Source organism: Numida meleagris, chromosome 1 (genome assembly GCF_002078875.1).
Source record: "Numida meleagris isolate 19003 breed g44 Domestic line chromosome 1, NumMel1.0, whole genome shotgun sequence".
NCBI lineage: Eukaryota > Metazoa > Chordata > Aves > Galliformes > Numididae > Numida > Numida meleagris.
In genome coordinates, this window is record NC_034409.1 from 120334567 (window position 1) to 120351724 (window position 17158).

The 17158-nt window shown below is 40.8% G+C and overlaps 1 protein-coding gene across 38 annotated transcripts in view; it reads right to left on the reverse strand.

Moving 5' to 3' along the window:
* Positions 1 to 17158, reverse strand: part of GLRA2 (glycine receptor alpha 2) — a 198459-nt gene that overhangs the window by 159419 nt on the left and 21882 nt on the right. For 24 of the 38 annotated variants that reach the window (XM_021410169.1, XM_021410014.1, XM_021409990.1 and 21 more), the window contains one exon: positions 265 to 342. The exons of the other annotated variants lie outside the window; for them this stretch is intronic. The gene's annotated coding sequence lies outside the window, so the exon portion shown is untranslated. The remainder of the gene's footprint in view (positions 1 to 264; positions 343 to 17158) is intronic. 38 annotated transcript variants of the gene reach the window in all.

The window sequence follows — 17158 nt, forward strand, 5'->3', positions numbered from 1 at the left end:
GGACAGGCCCCAGCACCGACCCCTGGGGAACACCACTCGTGACCGGTCGCCAGCTGGATTTAACTCCATTCACCACCACTCTCTGGGCCCGGCCCTCTAGTCAGCTCCTTCCCCAGCAAAGGGTGTACCTGTCCAAGCCACAGGCTGCCAGTTTCTCCAGGAGATCTTCAGGATCTTCCCATTCACCATCAACCAGTTCAAACCTTAAGGCATCAATATCAATATAACCTCCTTAAGATCCCATCTTGTGCTGCCTCCTCTTACCTCGTTACAAAACCAGGGTGGTCTTCATGAGATGATCTGCCTTTTTTTCTATGATGACTTCACTGTTCTTGGGAGAGACTGGAAGGGAGAAAACATACACAGTCTAACAGCATAATTCTTTTCCTATTCTCAGGACAAGAAAAATGGTTCAGAGGAAAAAAAAAGATGTTTAAGAAAGTCAGGCTTGAAATACAGGTTGTCAGGCCTGAGCAGAAGTCTGAAGCTAGGAAACTACTAAAGATATTTGTGCAGAGAAAAGCTGTTAAGATTACACATGCTTACAATAAACCCTTGGTGGCAGAAGTCAATTTCACCCCTTTCTCTCCAGTGATGTAGAATTTCACTTGTGCTGTACACAGGAGAAAATAGCTATCTGTACATTTTAGTTCTAACCAACAAATTTCTGTAAAATAACACTGTCTGCACACTGCATAGATAAGTACTCTGGGTTAACCTTCTCTGGACAAGATGCTTGTCTATTAAGTAGCACTAACAGTGCACATCTACTCTAGCAAACAAAATGGACCACAATCCATCCGTGGCTGTGTTACAGAACAGCTTGCATCTTTGCAGCTAAGCTTTCTGCCCCACAACAACAGAACAACCTTATCTATATCATCTACTAAGAACGGCCCATGCCCTATTCCCTAAGCACCTTTGGTCTTACACAGAGTGTTTGTTGACCATGAAAACTGTCCCAGAGAAAGTGCTGATGACTCATTAGGACTGGGATCCACTTAACCTACCCCCTTATTTAATGAGTACCACCATAGACATAGCCCCAACATCACAAAGTCCATCTGCTTCCAGAATATAACAACTGCATTTTGCAGGGATTTTATTAAACTAATTAGTCATCATTTTAAAAAGAGTGTGGGCTTTTCTCCCTCTGATGCTGAAGTGACCAGAGCCCTGGCATAGAAAAACTGTCTCCTCATAGCATGCTGCAAGGCACGCAAGACCCACAAACATTTATAAACAAATACCTGTTTAAAGTGGAAAATTCAAACTCTAAAATTTGAAAACGAATCTACAGCTAGCTCATGAAGGAAAGGCATGTCTTTTCCTCTAGTCCTGTTTTCCCAACCAGTAACATTTTATGGCTTCTCTGGCATCCAAATCTGTTTCTTCCACAATCTTTGAGGCCTGTCCATGAGTCTGTACCCTACAGAAAGCATCTGTAGTGCTTCTTTCTTATAATTTGTGCCCATGCTGCAGGTTTGCTGTCAGCTCTTCCTTCTCCAGCCCCACCTCCCAAATCTTTGTTCTGAAAACTTCTCCTAACTGAATCATCCCAGCAGCTCTCAGGGGAGAGGATTCTCCTCTCCAGCAACTTCACATTTTGACCAGGCTGTGCCAGCCAGCATAATTAAGCAGCCTTACACTCTTCTGCCTGTCCACATGCTCTTCAAGAAAATTCTCATAAGTACTAACACAGTAACATCCATAGCCTCTGTTTCATACTGCCATGTCTCACTCACAGCACTGCTCCAGATTCTCACTGCTTTCTCAGTTGATTTATTCTACTTAATCAGCCCAAGGTTCATTTTTGAGCAATTCATATGCTATTGTTATTTTTTGGGATTATGTGCCAGGTGGTGCAGAAGGGCCAAGTACTGGACAAAACTCATTTCCCAGAATCTCGCATTGCCTAGAAATTCTCAGGATGCTTTGGAACCATTGTTCACTTGTTGCAATGATTCCTCACCATTTTCCCACCAATCTCTCTGAATTTAAGCTAAAGTTTTTTGTTTTTTTTTAAAACGCTGAACTCTTTTCTTGTGTGTGTGTGTGTGTGAGGTCCTCCCAGTTTCCCACCAACAGAGCAAATTCTGAGCTCAAAAGCAGCGGCTCACTGCTAGGTATCAATTGTGAGCTATGGCAGGCACTCTACAGAGAGGCACCTGAGAAGGAAGGGCCAGTAACTTCGTCTGTGAATTTCATAGTGTAGATCCACACAGATTTACTACCTTGGATTTGGAAACAGTATACATGCTTTTGTACAAATCAGTGAAGGCTGCTATGCCCCAGATGGCTACAAGCAGCAGCAAAGACCACACTCTGTCTCTTTTCCAAGACCAAGTAACCAGACCAAACAGTTCATCCTTTCATCTCTTCAGAGAACTTCTGTGTTAAATAGGAAAAGATCTGTCTATAGTGATCTGCTGGAAAAAAGAAATACCACTGAAACCCCTCATTCAGAGTAAGCTTTTAAATGATTTTAAGCTTTATTGCAAATTGCCCTAAAGACACCCTAGCATGACATGGCATAAGTTTGTTGCCCATGACATTCATTTTAATTCCTACTGCATGACAGCTTGCCTTAGTGTCTGCAGTGTGATTCGAGAATGGAACAAAGCGCAAACAAATGTTAATGTGCCATATGCAAACAACATTTAAATTTGCTGTTGGCAGCATAATTCAGAGCATTATTCAGGAAAATTTCAGCCATGGCCCTTATCAAAAATGTCAGTCTGCGGTGAAGTACTTGCATCTATATGAAAATAAATAAATCTGCAGGCTTTTTAAAATTAGGTTTGATTGGGATATGGGCTTTGTCCCTGTTTTTGTTCTGTTTCAGTTTTGTTTTACTTATGGCTACTTATATAATCGTGACAAAATATACCAGATTTATTAACAAAGTATTGAATTGTATATTTTATACCATGATCAAGATAGATTTCATCCACTGCAATGATTACAGAGCAAGAAATTAATTTTACTTTTAATTTCAGAATTTCACATAACATATCATAGAATCATAGAATCATAGAATGGCCTGGGTTGAAAAGGACCTCAAAGATCATCGAGTCTCAACCCTCCTGCTAAGTGCAGGGTCGCCAACCACTAGACCAGGCTGCCCAGAGCCACTTCCAGTCTGGCCTTGAACGCCTCCAGGGATGGGGCATCCACAACCTCCCTGGGCAACCTGTTCCAGTGCGTCACCACCCTCTGTGTGAAAAGCTTCCTCCTAATATCTAGCCTAAATCTCCCCTGTCTCAACTTAAAACCATTCCCCCTTGTCCTATCGCTATCTACCCTCACAAACAATCGATCCCCCTCCTGTTTATATGCTCCCTTCAAGTATTGGAAGAGACAAGTTATTTCAGAGACAAGTTATTATGAGACAAGTTATTTCAGAGACTAACCATGGTAGGGCAGAATCTCTGCTTATACAAACAGACACTGCTCTCTTAAGTGGAAGTGAATCTGTTGACCAATTTTTAAAAAGTGAGACTTTTGGGAAGGATAGTTGAGTAACAATATAGATCATGGCCCACAGTATTCAACACACTGAATGCTAAACTAAGACAGCAGATTCCTGGGGAAACTGTGGATGAGGATAATCCAGCAGCTGTAGCACTCTTTGCTTGTCAAGAAGCAATGGAGATGTCCCTGAAGAGCTCAGCCCTGTCTCTCCTCTTTCAGTGAGGAGGATGTCACCACACCCCAAATGTGTAGTCTACTGGGTGTAACCATTATAATACAGCAAACTGGTCAAACACTGATCTTCTGATGTCATCAAAACAAAAGTTCTCAGTCTTGTTGAAACAGAAGGTAAACATTAACATCAGGATTCAAGGGGGCAGCATGAAGCTGCATCAGAAGAAGTTCAGATTGGATTTTAGGAAAAGGTTCTTCACTGAGAAGGTGGTCAGGCTCCCTAGGGCACTGGTCATGGCAACAAGCCTGCCGGCATTTGGACAATGCCCTAAGACATATGGTTGAAATTTTAGGTAGTCCTGTGTGGAGCCAAGAGTTGGACTCAGTGATTCTTGTGGGTCCCTTCCAACCCTAGATTGATTCTAGGATTCTAGGACTTTTCCCAGTGGCTTTTTATGATGCTATATCACATACAGCTTACTGGTGATGCTATATTGTCAGCACCATATACATGTGTGTGTATGTACTCTGTGAATGTGTGTGTGGCCAGAAAACTCTTTCTTCAAAGGTTTTTCAATTATCAATAACAGCATATAATTATCTCTCTTTGGTCAGATTCTTCTAATGTTTTTTTTTCTATCCAAAATAAAATGCAGCCAGCACATTTCGTTCCATAAATATTCATCACCGGTATCTGTATAATGTTTATTCCTAATTGGCTGTGCTGGGGAGAGGAATATTTTCTTACATGTTCTGTATTCATCAGTGCTGTGGCACTATAAATTAGTCTTTAAAATCTGGTAAGTTTTGTATATAGTTCAGGTGGGTTTTGTTCGTACTATGATGGAAGTCTGATCACATTTGAAGTTTTTTTGCTATACTGGTTTTACTGAAGTGACTTTTGTGTCAGGACAAAGATGGTGAATTGGTGCTCAGTATTATCATTCCAGGTAAAAGCATAACATCCTAATACAATCCTTGATCTTTAAGTCTATGGCTGATGAATTCATTTTCATCAACCAGGTCAGCACAGCTGAACACAAGATGACCTGCATTTATTGATTAGACTATCTCAGGCAAAAGAGATCCTCACAGCTTGCAGAATTTATCCTAAAGATTACCACCAAATAATCTTAACTTTGCATTTTTATTGCCCAGAAAGAGGGCAGATCTAAGCACTGTGGAGAAGTACGTACAAGAATAGCAGCAAGGTTAAGATACCAGTTCCAATACTTGGAACTGATACTGCTGCCTTCCCACTGACAACAAGCCAATGACATCTCTTGCTAGGCTTTTACAAGTCTCAAAAAATTAAATGCTCAGGTCACTGCAAGTGAAATTCTTTCAGTCCTTGGAGAAAAAAAATATTGAAATGAAGATTACCATATGGCTCAAGGACTGATACTACAAGAATACCTTTGGGACATTCAGACACTGAAAAGCATCCACAAAATATGGCCTCTTCAGTACATCTCTGTAGATCTCTCACTGTGTCTGAGAGTGAGGAGATAGATAGCTTCTAGATACTGACGCTGACATAAATGGAAGGGCCTTAAAAAATGAGGGAGAAGGTTCACAGACAGCTATATCATTACCATACTTGGTCTGAATATACACAAAGTAAACCCAGTTCAAGTGGAGGTGATAAAAGAGCATCAAAAAAGTTTTACTTCCTGGAGAAAGAAGCTGGTAACAGTGGTTAGAGTTGTAGTCAAATGTGCAATCTACCCAGACAGTTAAACACAAAATTTTGTAGCTCACCCACATAGGTTTTGATTTATAATCAGTAAAAATTACTTTATGTGAGAGTTGATCTCTGGTTTACTCCTTTTTCTATTCACAGCAGTGTCACTTTATGCACTGCTCAGAGTTGCCTTGACTGAAACTTACACTAACTCTGGGAGTATTGCGCTATTATTTTCTCAGGGACTTCACTCTCTCATTTATTTGTAAACATTGCAACCCCTCTTTGCTCATCTTAGCAGGCAACTCCATTTGTTCTGCATGTAGAACCCACCATAAAGGCAGACACAGTCACTGTGACAGCAAAACTCTGCTTGATCTCTTCTGAGAAGAGTTACACATCACTCAGTTCTCAGGCCACTTAGCAAGGGCTTGAACAAGCTTTGGATATACTAGACTTAGAAGCCTGTGCAAGAATTGGAGGGAGTGTCAGTGAAAAGAATAAAGTGTGACCTCCTCCAGTTTCTTCCACCCTGTGGGCATCAGACCAGGACCTGTTTTAGCCTTACAGCATATTAAATTAATTTGTTCAATTGTTGCTTATAATGATCTCAAGGAGTTCTATATACACTGCTCTTGAGGTGCCCCAAAGCAATGCATGTGTTGCAGCATAATCTGTACTTATAAAATTTATTTCAAAAGTCTGCAGTGTATCAGCTCTTTATTGTTCCAGTCAGACAGGAACAAATAGCTGAAGCTTGCAGGAGTTCTCTGCTGTCTTTTATCCAACCAGTTTACATCGGATGCCACCACATACAATCTAGTAAAAAAACATCACATAGAACAACTCTCTTGTATGACTGTAACTCCCAAGTTTATTAAAATAGATGAAGAATAAAAAACAATTATTGAAATCACAACTCAGATATCTGGCTGCAGTAGATTTTGTATCTCATGATATCTCATGACATATTGTTTTTACTTAGTGATCTGAGACCCCTGCATACAAGAAAAATGCCCGCTCTGTGGTGTCTCAGTCTTTAGGAAGACTGTTCAAGCAGTCCTTTGGGTGGTGTGTAAGAAAAGCAAGGTGTTTGGAGAGTCATCTTCCATTATGAAAAGAGAGAAACTACCTCCTGTTCAGGGAGTAGCATTCTCTCCATTCATCTCTCGCAGAGCTCACCCCGAACCATGCAGGAGCTGAAGGCACAGGAGCCTGTTCCCGTCACCTCAGGTAGGTGAGCAGGGATGCACCTTAACAACAACGTTCACCTCGTCAGAAGTGGTATGCACAGAGGGGAGATGGGTGACTTGGATCCTGTTCTCACAGGCTGTATTTGTCTTTTGTTCAGACCTTGTACTTCTAGTAAGTGCTTTTGTTTGCTTCTTTATAACACAGCCATTTATTTTTCAGATTCCATTGTACTTCACACTAAACTCTTTCTGCACACATTTCCATCTTCGTTTTCTTCCTACAGGATGTATAAATTGGTGGCTTGATCAGGGAGCAATCTGATACCTGATCTTTGGATTAAGGATGGAAGAATATCCCTGAAAGGTTTGCTTTTGTGACAAAAATAAACAGGAAGACAACTTTCTAGTTAATGAAGGTGGGGAAATGATTAATAAAACTAGTGAAAGCAGTGGAAAACTATCTCCATGGACAACTGTTTCTTTGCACCACTTCTTCTGAGACATTTCTATACACATATTTTTGTGACCATGAAGGAAAAAGTGGTGGTTCAAGGATTTCTTCTTAGACTGGAGGATTTGCTGTAGAAATGGAATAAAGCTCTCTGCTTCTCACTTGATTAAGTGAAGAAAACATCTTTGAAAAGTCTATTTTTGGATGTGATCAAAGCCTCCCTGAAGTTATTAATCAATCAGAATCAATCTTTTTACTTGAATTGCAATTACTACTTTCTACATTTAAAGGAAACATATTTAAAATTATTTCATCATCTCAGGAAATAAAAAATCTGAGGTTTTGGGGATCACAGAATCACAGAATTGTAGGGGTTGGAAGGGTCCTCTAGAGATCATCTAGTCCGAATTCTTGCTAAAGTAGGTTATCTACAGCAAGTTACTGTAGAGAAAAGCATCCAGATGGGTCTTGAATATCTCCAGAGGAGACTCCACAACCTTTCTAGGCAGCCTGTTCCAGTGCTGCGTCACTCTGACAGTAAAGTTCTTCCTTGTATTAGTAACTAACTTTCTGTGTTCCAGTTTCTGCCTATTGTCCCTTGTTCTATTGTCACTTGCCACCAAAAAGAGTCTGCTTCCAACAACTTGACTCCCACATTTAATATATTTATAAACAGTTATGAGATCCCCTCTCAGCCCTCTCTTCTCTAGACTGAAGAATCCCAGGTCTCTCAGCCTTTTCTCATAAAGGAGACACTCCAGGCCCTTAATAATCTTTGTAGCCTTCTACTGGACTCTTTCTAGGAGATTCCTGTCTTTTTTGAACTGAGGAGCCCAGAACTGGACACAGTACTCCAGACATGTTCTCACCAGGGCAGAGCAGAGAGGGAGGATCACCTCCGTCAAACTGCTGGCCACAATCTTTCTAATGCCCCCCAGGATATCATTGGCCTTCTTGGCCACAAGGGCACACTGCTGGCTTATGGTCACCCTGTTGTCCACCAGGACACCCAAGTCTTCCTCTGCAGACCTCCTTTCCAGCAGACCAGGACCTAACCTGTACTGATGTGTGTAGATGTTCCTCTCCAGGTTCAAGACTCTACACTTGCTCTTGTTGAACTTCATCAGGTTCCTCCCTGCCCAACTCTCTCATCTGTCCATGTCTTGTTGAATGGAAGCACAGACGTGAATCGAACACATAAAAGGAAATTGTGACTCTGTGTATGTCAGTGGGAATTCTGAAGTACTTAAGTTACCATAAACAGAAGAATGAACAAAGTTCACTTGAAACCCATCACTCAAAGAGATCCAGAGAAACCCTCTCCTAGGCCCGTTCTTCAGCCTTCAATTTCAGGAGCAGAGGCTGACACTATCTCAGGACTCTTTAGATGAACATGATGAGAAGAGAGATTACCTTCAGAATGCTCTGTCTGAACATACAGAGATTTGTTATTTGCATCCTAGACAGTCTGGGACTACAGACAGAAGATTTAACCCATTTAGTTTTACTTGGTTCTGTTTTTGTTACTCAACCCAAAGTCATTGCTAAAACACACTACAGTAAAAACTCCCTCATTCTATTTCTGCATCTCATTATTGCTCCTGCTTATCTCTGTTCCCTTCTGAGGAATGGGATATCTCTTATCTCCATTAAATCTAAACAATGACTCAACCTGCAACAACACAAAGCTAGAAAATAATGTCCTAAGCCCATTCTCAATAATATTTGCAAAGGAAAGGTCTCTAGTAGCCGTAAGAAGATAAGAACACAGAGAAGCTGATTCAGCTAGCAGAGGACCAGTCTGTCACTATTTCCAAGCCAATTTCTATTTAATTACAAAATGCTTTCTAAAAGAGAAATTCTACCAAACTTAATAAATATAAACTTCAACACAAAGCTAAAAATGGTCTGCTTATGGAATTTCTTCAATTTCCTTTCCAGCATGCCCTGTTCTTTTACTCCTTCATTATGTAATTTTGTCAGACTGCATGTTTTCATCTGCATTCTTCAAATGAGAAAGATTGTCACCCTTGTCAATCAAAACATCATTGGATCTGTTGTCTCTTGACTCATTAAAATATACCCAGTCAATTATATCCAGCCTAGAACCATTATCTTCACTGTTTCTGAATCTCCTCTACTACCCATGAGCATTTTTAAACATCTCAAATTATCTTCTATTTGATAATGTTACTACGAAATTCCCCTTTTGGAGATAATTCAGCAACAGGATCCTAAATCTAATTTGGGGTTCTTGTCCCATCCACATATCTTGTAAACAATCAGTTTCTTCTCATGGGAAATCAGTTTCAAAGGAGCTACTGCAGAGAAGTTCCTTTAGATGCATAGGAAGGTGTTCTGCAGAAAGAAAACAGTAACCTTACTTTTCTCTTAGCTGGAAGGTATTGAAGCTTGCAAAGCGTGAATTAAGTGCTTGTGAAGGCTCAGCCAACCAAACTCATATTCTCGATGCCTCTCTCCTTCACAGTTACGACTGTATCTGAGGGAAACCAGGTCATCTCCCTCAGTTCCTCTGGCAGGTGAACTTGTTCTATCATTTTTCTGTTGTGTGCTTGGAAATCAAAAGGAATGGTTTTCTGTAAGGAAGCTGGTTGTGTATGCATTAATCATAGCAGTTTGTGGGGGAATCTCCTCCGAGGCCATACAAGGAAAGAGAAAGAAAGCATCTATTTCAGGATGTAAGCCCCTAGGGACAAAATGCAAACACAAGTCAAGGCAAACATTTGCCTTGCTGGTGAGTGTGGGCTGAGGAAGACCTGGCTGTAACACACCCCAGCAGTGGGACATAGAGGAAGCTGTGTAGGGCAAAATTTTTCAGAATATTTTAGCACATAAAGATGCAATCAGAGGCCAGTGGGATTATAAACAAACATTGGAACAACTCGAGTGCTTCATATCTTCTTACTGGAAATCCCTATCTGGTTCTTCTAGAGCTTAGGTGCTTGCAAATTGGCCTGATTATCTGAGCATTAGGTACCCAGAAATGCCCGGAGTTAATCATGAAAGAACTGGTCTAGAAACCTCCCTTTGTTGTAGAGCCTAGGTAACTGAGTAAACTGCAGCTGCTGCAAGGCAGCCCGCTCCACCAGATGCCTCTTCTGAGCCCATTGCCACAAGCTTTGTGTGTTGAGAGGATTTCAAGAAGTACTTTCAGTCACTGCAATGAGTGAGAGAGGCCCAGAACAAGAAGAAATGTGGTTCTAGAGTAGATATCAGTGACTTCTATGTTAAATACTGAAGCTAAATTAAAATCTCAGTGTGCCTCTCTACTCTCAAGAGGTCTTGGTTTCCCACTTCACTTCACATGCACTGAACACAGTGTATCTAAGTGATGATGGCCTCAGTGTTGATCATCTGCCCATAATTTTTACATTCACTCCTTCATATCGCTATTATGTCATTGTTGCTCACCTTCATTTTAACCTTTGGCTTCCAATCATGGTATTTTGATAGCACCATGAGACAACCAGAAGACTCTAAGCTCAGAGTGATGAACAGAAGTAACAACAGGGGCTGGTAAAATGATGCTTCACGATATGCTCTCTGAAAGCAGGAAGAGATGTATCATCTGCTACCATCAAAACTGACAACTACTCTCACCACAAAACTCCGGACTACTGAGAGAGATGTCACTGCACTCTGCCATACAGAGTCTCCATCCCACCATTCCGCAATGCTGCAGCAACAGAGACCTAGTAGTTACTAGGATTTTAAAATAACTCTAATTCATCACAGCTGTAGCCTGGAACTCAAAGCAAATCAGAAAATGTTTCAGGAATTCATTTTTAAGAGAATCTCATGTCACTCTTTTTTTTTCTAAGAGATTTGTTTGAAGGTGCCCTTGTAATTGTATATAGTCACATACAACCACTGTTACAAGATTGCTGTGGTTTTATATTACCATTAATCAATAAAACACATATTAACTAAGTGCTTCAGTGTGCTCTCGCATGATTTATTAGGCCTTCCTTCATTAAAGTGTTTGATCAGAAAAGTAATTAAAGAGTGAACTGTGGCAGCAACACATACTTTGCATCAATTATTAAAAGCATGTACCTTAGAATAAAAACATGGTAACGAATGCTTGAGCTACCACGGGTTACACTTGATGTCAAATGATCTGAACTGTTAGTAGCACTAATCCTTGGCTTTACTGCTTATAAACAAACTGCATGTGACAGTGGTGAAGACAAGCATACTAAGTTTGTTTCCAGCACTGCTACTTTAAATAACAACAAATAAGGAATGAGTTCCTAGACCGGAAGTACTGCACATGTATGTTCTATGCATTAATATATGTTATTAAAGAAATATCAGGCCTTTCGTTGGATTCATTATCAGTCACTAAGTGTACTCATAACACATATGGAATATGATGTGTTGAACATGGAAGACGTTAATAATATCTCTATGAATAAAGAAGATTTAGATTCCTGTGTAAAATTTTAGTCTAATAATTTTCAAAGCAGTTTCCTTACTTTTTCTTCAAAATGCATTGTTCCTGCATCACTGTGGTTCATTTTCTTGTGGTTCATTAAGCCTGGTTTTTGCCAGTTGAATCCTCAGTTCTTTAGCAGACAACAGTGCTGCTTACCTGGTGAATCTCACTCTGCACACATTTCACTGTCAAATACTGCGAATAATGAGAGTTGCTCCGAAAGTAATGCCTCCTGTTTTATGATGTTGGCCCACAGCGTCAGAGGCAGATGGTGGTGGTATGGCAGTAGAAGCTGAACCTTCCCACCAGTATCCCATTACATGCTGTTGCTGTGTGACAGATGGCAGCAGAGGAGTGGTATGACACAATGGCGTCTGACATGGAAGGGCAGATGAAGCAAAAGTGTATTACTGAACTCCTCCATGAGGAAAAAATGGCACCCAGTGACATTCGCTGCTGCTTGCTGAATGCTGATGGAGACCAAACAGTGGATGTGAACACTGAGGCAGTGGGTGGTGCGTTTCAGCAGAGGCAACAGTGACAGAGGTTCACCTCCACTGCTGTAGATTTTTATAAGTGAGCCATGCAGGCTCTTGTTTGTCACTGGCAAAACTGGCCATCAGTGGCTCATGGTGGTGACTATGTTAAAAAATCATGTTTTGTAGCTGAGAATTTGCTCTATCAAGTAGTATTATTAGTTGGACTAGGGTAAAATAAATTATGTTTTGCTTTGGAAGCTATTCTGGGTTTCTGGGTTTAGTTCTAGTCTACTAGGTTTTCCTATAATACTCATTTTTGTCTGCTAGGCTTTGTTTTCATCCTTTGTGTTCTCATTGTGAGAGCTAGCTGATAAAATGGTTTGCTTGAAACAAACTTGCTCGAGACTTGGCAGTGTTCATTAGGATGAATGTTGGCACTTCCATTTGAGAGATAAAAGTGTACATTAATCTTCATTCTATCATGGTAAGGAGAACGGGTTTAATCCAGGTTCAAGAATACATAGAATCATAGAATGGCTGGGGATGGAAGGGACCTCAAAGATCATCAAGCTTCAACTCCCCTACTGCAGGCAGGGCTGCCAGCCTCCATATCTAATACTAGACCAGGCTGCCCAGGGCCCCATCCAACCTGGCCTTGAACACCTCCAAGGACAGGGCATCCACAACTTCTCTGGGCAGCCTGTTCCAGCACCTCACCACTCTCTTGGTAAAGAAATTCCCCCTGATATCCAACCTAAATCTTCCCTCCTTCAACTTAAAATCATTTCCCCTTGTCCTGTCATTATCTACCCTTGTGAAGAGTTGACTCCTCTCCTGTTTGTAGGCTCCCTTTAGGTACTGGAAGACTGCAATGAGGTCACCTTGCAGCCTTCTCAAGGCTGAACAAGCCAAGCTCCCTCAGCCCGTCTTCACAGGGGAGGTGCTCCAGCCCTCTGATCATCTTTGTGCCCCTCCTCTGGACCCCCTCTAACAGCTGCCTGTCTTTCTTGTACTGGGGGCCCCAGACCTGGACGCAGTACTCCAGATGGGGCCTCACAAGGGCAGAGCAGAGAGGGACGATCACCTCCATCTCCCTGCTGTCCACTCCTTTTCTGATGGAGCCCAGGATACCAGTTGATTTCCGCAATACAGGCAATCCCAGAAACATCTGCCTTTTGCCTTCATTGATTCTTGAGGAGCTGAAGGAGGAATAATAACTTGAAAAGTAGGAGATCTGATTTTAGTCATATTTGCAGTACAAATGCTTCAGGATAACTCAGTGTCTGAGAAAAAGCTACTCTGGGAGACTATTTTATCAATCTTTCAAAAAAAAAAAAAACTACAACAACAAAGAAAAAATGGCACATTTTTTTCTTTCTGTAGCACACTAGGATGTTGGAACTAAAGGAACATTGGAAAGACATAAGTAATCCATCTAAGGCTTCTCAGCATGGAATTTCACAACAACAATTGCCCAGTATAGAAGGAAGAAGAGCTCTTCAAAGGTTGAAATATCAATGTTTAGATCATGGGTTAAATCTGTAGATATTCTTGCTCCTGCAAATAACTGCGGCATAAAAAATTTGACTTTTTTGTTGTTGTTTTTAAATGAGCCTTTGAGTCTCCTGTTGGTGACAGAAGGCTGAGTGCCTTGGTGAACAAGCAATATTTTGTAGTAGAGGGAAAGAAGAGTACAGACATTTGCTCTGCCATCCTGATGTAATCTGAGGACGAAACTGCTATATAAATAACTCTGAAAACCAGGGAGACTACTGCAGTTTTGAGCTACCTGTCTTCAGAGACAAAGAATTAGCATCACGGGTATGCAGTTACAGTATGATGACAGCTCTTTCACTTCTCGCTGAAGGAAGGGCATGGGAGATCCTTGAGAACCATAGATCTTCAGCTGCACAGTTAACTAGGCATTCTGGAGAGATAGCATGTATCTTAAAAGGAGAGCAAGTAGGCACTCCCATAAATGAGATGATTTGTAGATTTGGAGTTAGCACTGGCAGTGTACAGTAGTTTAAAACCTCACCAGCAAATTCTATGTGGAAAAAAAGAACTTACCATGCAGTTATCTGAAAGCAATGGCTATTGATCAACAGCTTCTGTTCTTTCTTTTTAAGAACTCTCTTTCCAACTACTTTTAGTAATAAATGGCTCTTAAAACTTCTCTTTCCTCTATTTCATCAGCCAAAAAGCTTCAGCTGCAGTAATTAGAAAAATGCAATTAGAAATGCAAGCCACATTCCACTTGTGTTTTTCTATCAGCAAGCTGGAAACTTTTCTTTGAGACATCAGAAAGACAAATCACCTAGTGGCTTTGAGTGCTCAGCCCTTGTATGGTCAGCTTGGGTACTGACAAAGATGAAAAAATCTAGGTCAAAACACCACTGAGTTAAAATAACTTTATGAGGAAAATGCTCCCATGGAGATGAGCTTTTGGAGCAGAAGATCTTCTGGGGGAACTATCATGGCACAAGCAGTCACCTACAAACTGACCTGAGTGGGGTCTTCTCTTTAGGTGACTACTTTTTTTTCCATATAATGTCATTCTTCCTCCCATCAGTAGCTTGAGATTTTGTTGCCAAATCCTAAAAAGGGCATTAAATATTCAGCATTAGAAATTTCCTTTGAATGGAAAATGCTTTTGCTATGAATGCTCATGCCTTGGACTGCAGTAAAGGCAAACTAGGCATTGGAATAAAGACATAAATGCTTGACTCTAACCTAAAGGGGACTCCAGCTTTGCCTCTAAGCTAAGGCACTATGGAAACATGCTGTAGGATATAGCAAGTAGTTCTGTCAGCTTCATAGAGAGTGCTTGCTACAGCTAAGTTGGCACATGATAAAATGAAGCATTCAGTTCCCAGCACCCACTTGGGAAAAGCATCTGCCATTAGACTTTCACAAAGCGTCTGAGATAACAGAAGGCAACTTTCTGAAGTATGACGCCAATGGTGTTCAAGCAGCATGAGAGCCTAAAAGCTCAGCCCAAGGTTGGGAGCTGATAACGCAGAACAAGGGGGTTAGTGTCTCAGCAAGTCATGGGAAAGGTGAAACAAGTGAGACTGCTGTGGGTCAGGTAGAAGCGTGTCTGCCTACTTATCAGAGTTAATTTTTCATAGCAGCTTGCTGTTTCAGTCTTTATTGCAGATAAAGGCTAGTGCTGTCCTTAAATTATCTTTTCTTGTGTGAAAGGATGGTGTGTTTTGCAGGCAGAAAGCTTTTTTCTCTATCTTTCTCATTTTTCCTACAGATAATGTCTTTTTATCCAAATCATGTTTAATAGCAACCCCTAGAATATGCAAAATCAGGGAGCCCTGAGGCTGTATCAAACTGTGGTTAGCCTGAAAAGCATATATAATATAGCTACTTTGCTACAGGTTGAGGATTCTCTTAGTTAAGTTGATTATTTCTGTCTTAAACTGTGTTTGTATCTTCTATCATACAACTTAATGGGACATGCTTGAGTAGACATGGTGGTGATGGGTTGATGGTTCGACTGGATGACCTTAGTGGTCTTTTCCAGGCTTAATGATTCTATGATAAAGCCAAGCATGTTGTACTGTAGTACCAAAGCACTATAAAAGATCCTGGTATTGTCACTGTCGTGTAATGCAATGAAATCTGCTAGAGAATCCTGTAGGAAAGCCTGTTTATATTGTAATGAGAATTGGACTGGGTTGTGGTATTGTTTGCAGCCTGTTGAAATTTTAATGTGACACTGTGAGTACATGTGGAATATACATATTTGTAAATGCACAGCGGGAAAAATCTTAACAGTTGTGGGAATAGCGCTGAAATGAATCAATGGATTTCAGAATAATTTTAATTTGAAATCCTTCCTTTATTCAAAATGATGCCTTATTTCTTTTTAGTAGTTGCAGAGCAGGAGTGGGCTGTTGTTTCATTCTGGCATGTGTAGGGCATGTGTGCTCTGGCTTCTGCATAAGGCAGAAAGAAGAACCTTTTTCTTAGTGAAAAACCAATTTAAGAAACGTAAGTATGAGCTGACGAGAGTAAGGCTGTTACAGTGAGTAGTTATTTAGAGGAGGATCATTGCTGTGCTCAGCTGACTGCACTGGGTCTGTTCGGAAGCAGAGAAGTTATAAGAAGCATACCCTGATCATGAAAACCCTTGATTTCTTACTGCTCATCTTTGCTTTCCCTCAGAGTGCAGGGATTTGCATAATGTGTGGCTGTCAGCTAGAAGTGAAGGATAGGTGCAGGCAGACAACTTAGTAACTCATCCAGATGGAAGCAAACGTGTCTTTTGTAAGTCAGATGGAAATGGTGTTCTGTAAGCCAATTTTATGAAAAATGGTAAACTCCCACTCATATAAACATTGCCTTCCTCTGGCACAAGCTAAAACCCATTACAGAAATGTATTCCTCCAAATGTCCTGTTGGTCAAGAAGCTAATCATCTCATGGCTGGCCACATCTGGGACATGATCTGAGCAATATATGAAACTGTCACTGAGAAAATTCAGTCCAAATATTTTATTGTAGTGCAGAAGGCTGAAGCTAGAGTGTAATTAACAGGGAATGAAGAGGAAACTACTTCTCAAAATTATGCATTGTAATAAGACAAACACAAGTATAAATGTGAGGTTCTGGAATGCAGTACTTCTCAAAACAGTCAGGGTCTAAGGTTTGAGGAGTCTATGAAAATTATGAAATAAAGTGGTTGCTGGATTATTGCCTGAGGCCCAGATTATGACAGAGATTATGACAGAGAGAGGAAGATTTAACTAGCAATATGGCATCTGATTAAAAGAAGTGGGTGCTTCACTTGTAACATGTATGTGTTGGTTACTCTTTTTTGTCTTCTGCTTAAAATGACAAATATATGAGAATTATTTCCTCAGAAATAACCAAGAGGAAAGCAAATATGCAATAAATGAATATAGGTTGCTCTGAAAGTAATGTCTTCTATTTATTTCCATGGAAATTACAACAGATATGAAAAGCACAATAACACTACTTGATAGAACAAATTCTCAGCTACAAAACATGATTTTTTAACATAGTCACCACCATGAGCCACTGATGGCCAGTTTTGCCAGTGACAAACAAGAGCCTGCATGGCTCACTTATAAAAATCTACAGCAGTGGAGGTGAACCTCTGTCACTGTTGCCTCTGCTGAAACGCACCACCCACTGCCTCAGTGTTCACATCCACTGTTTGGTCTCCATCAGCATTCAGCAAGCAGCAGCGAATGTCACTGGGTGCCAT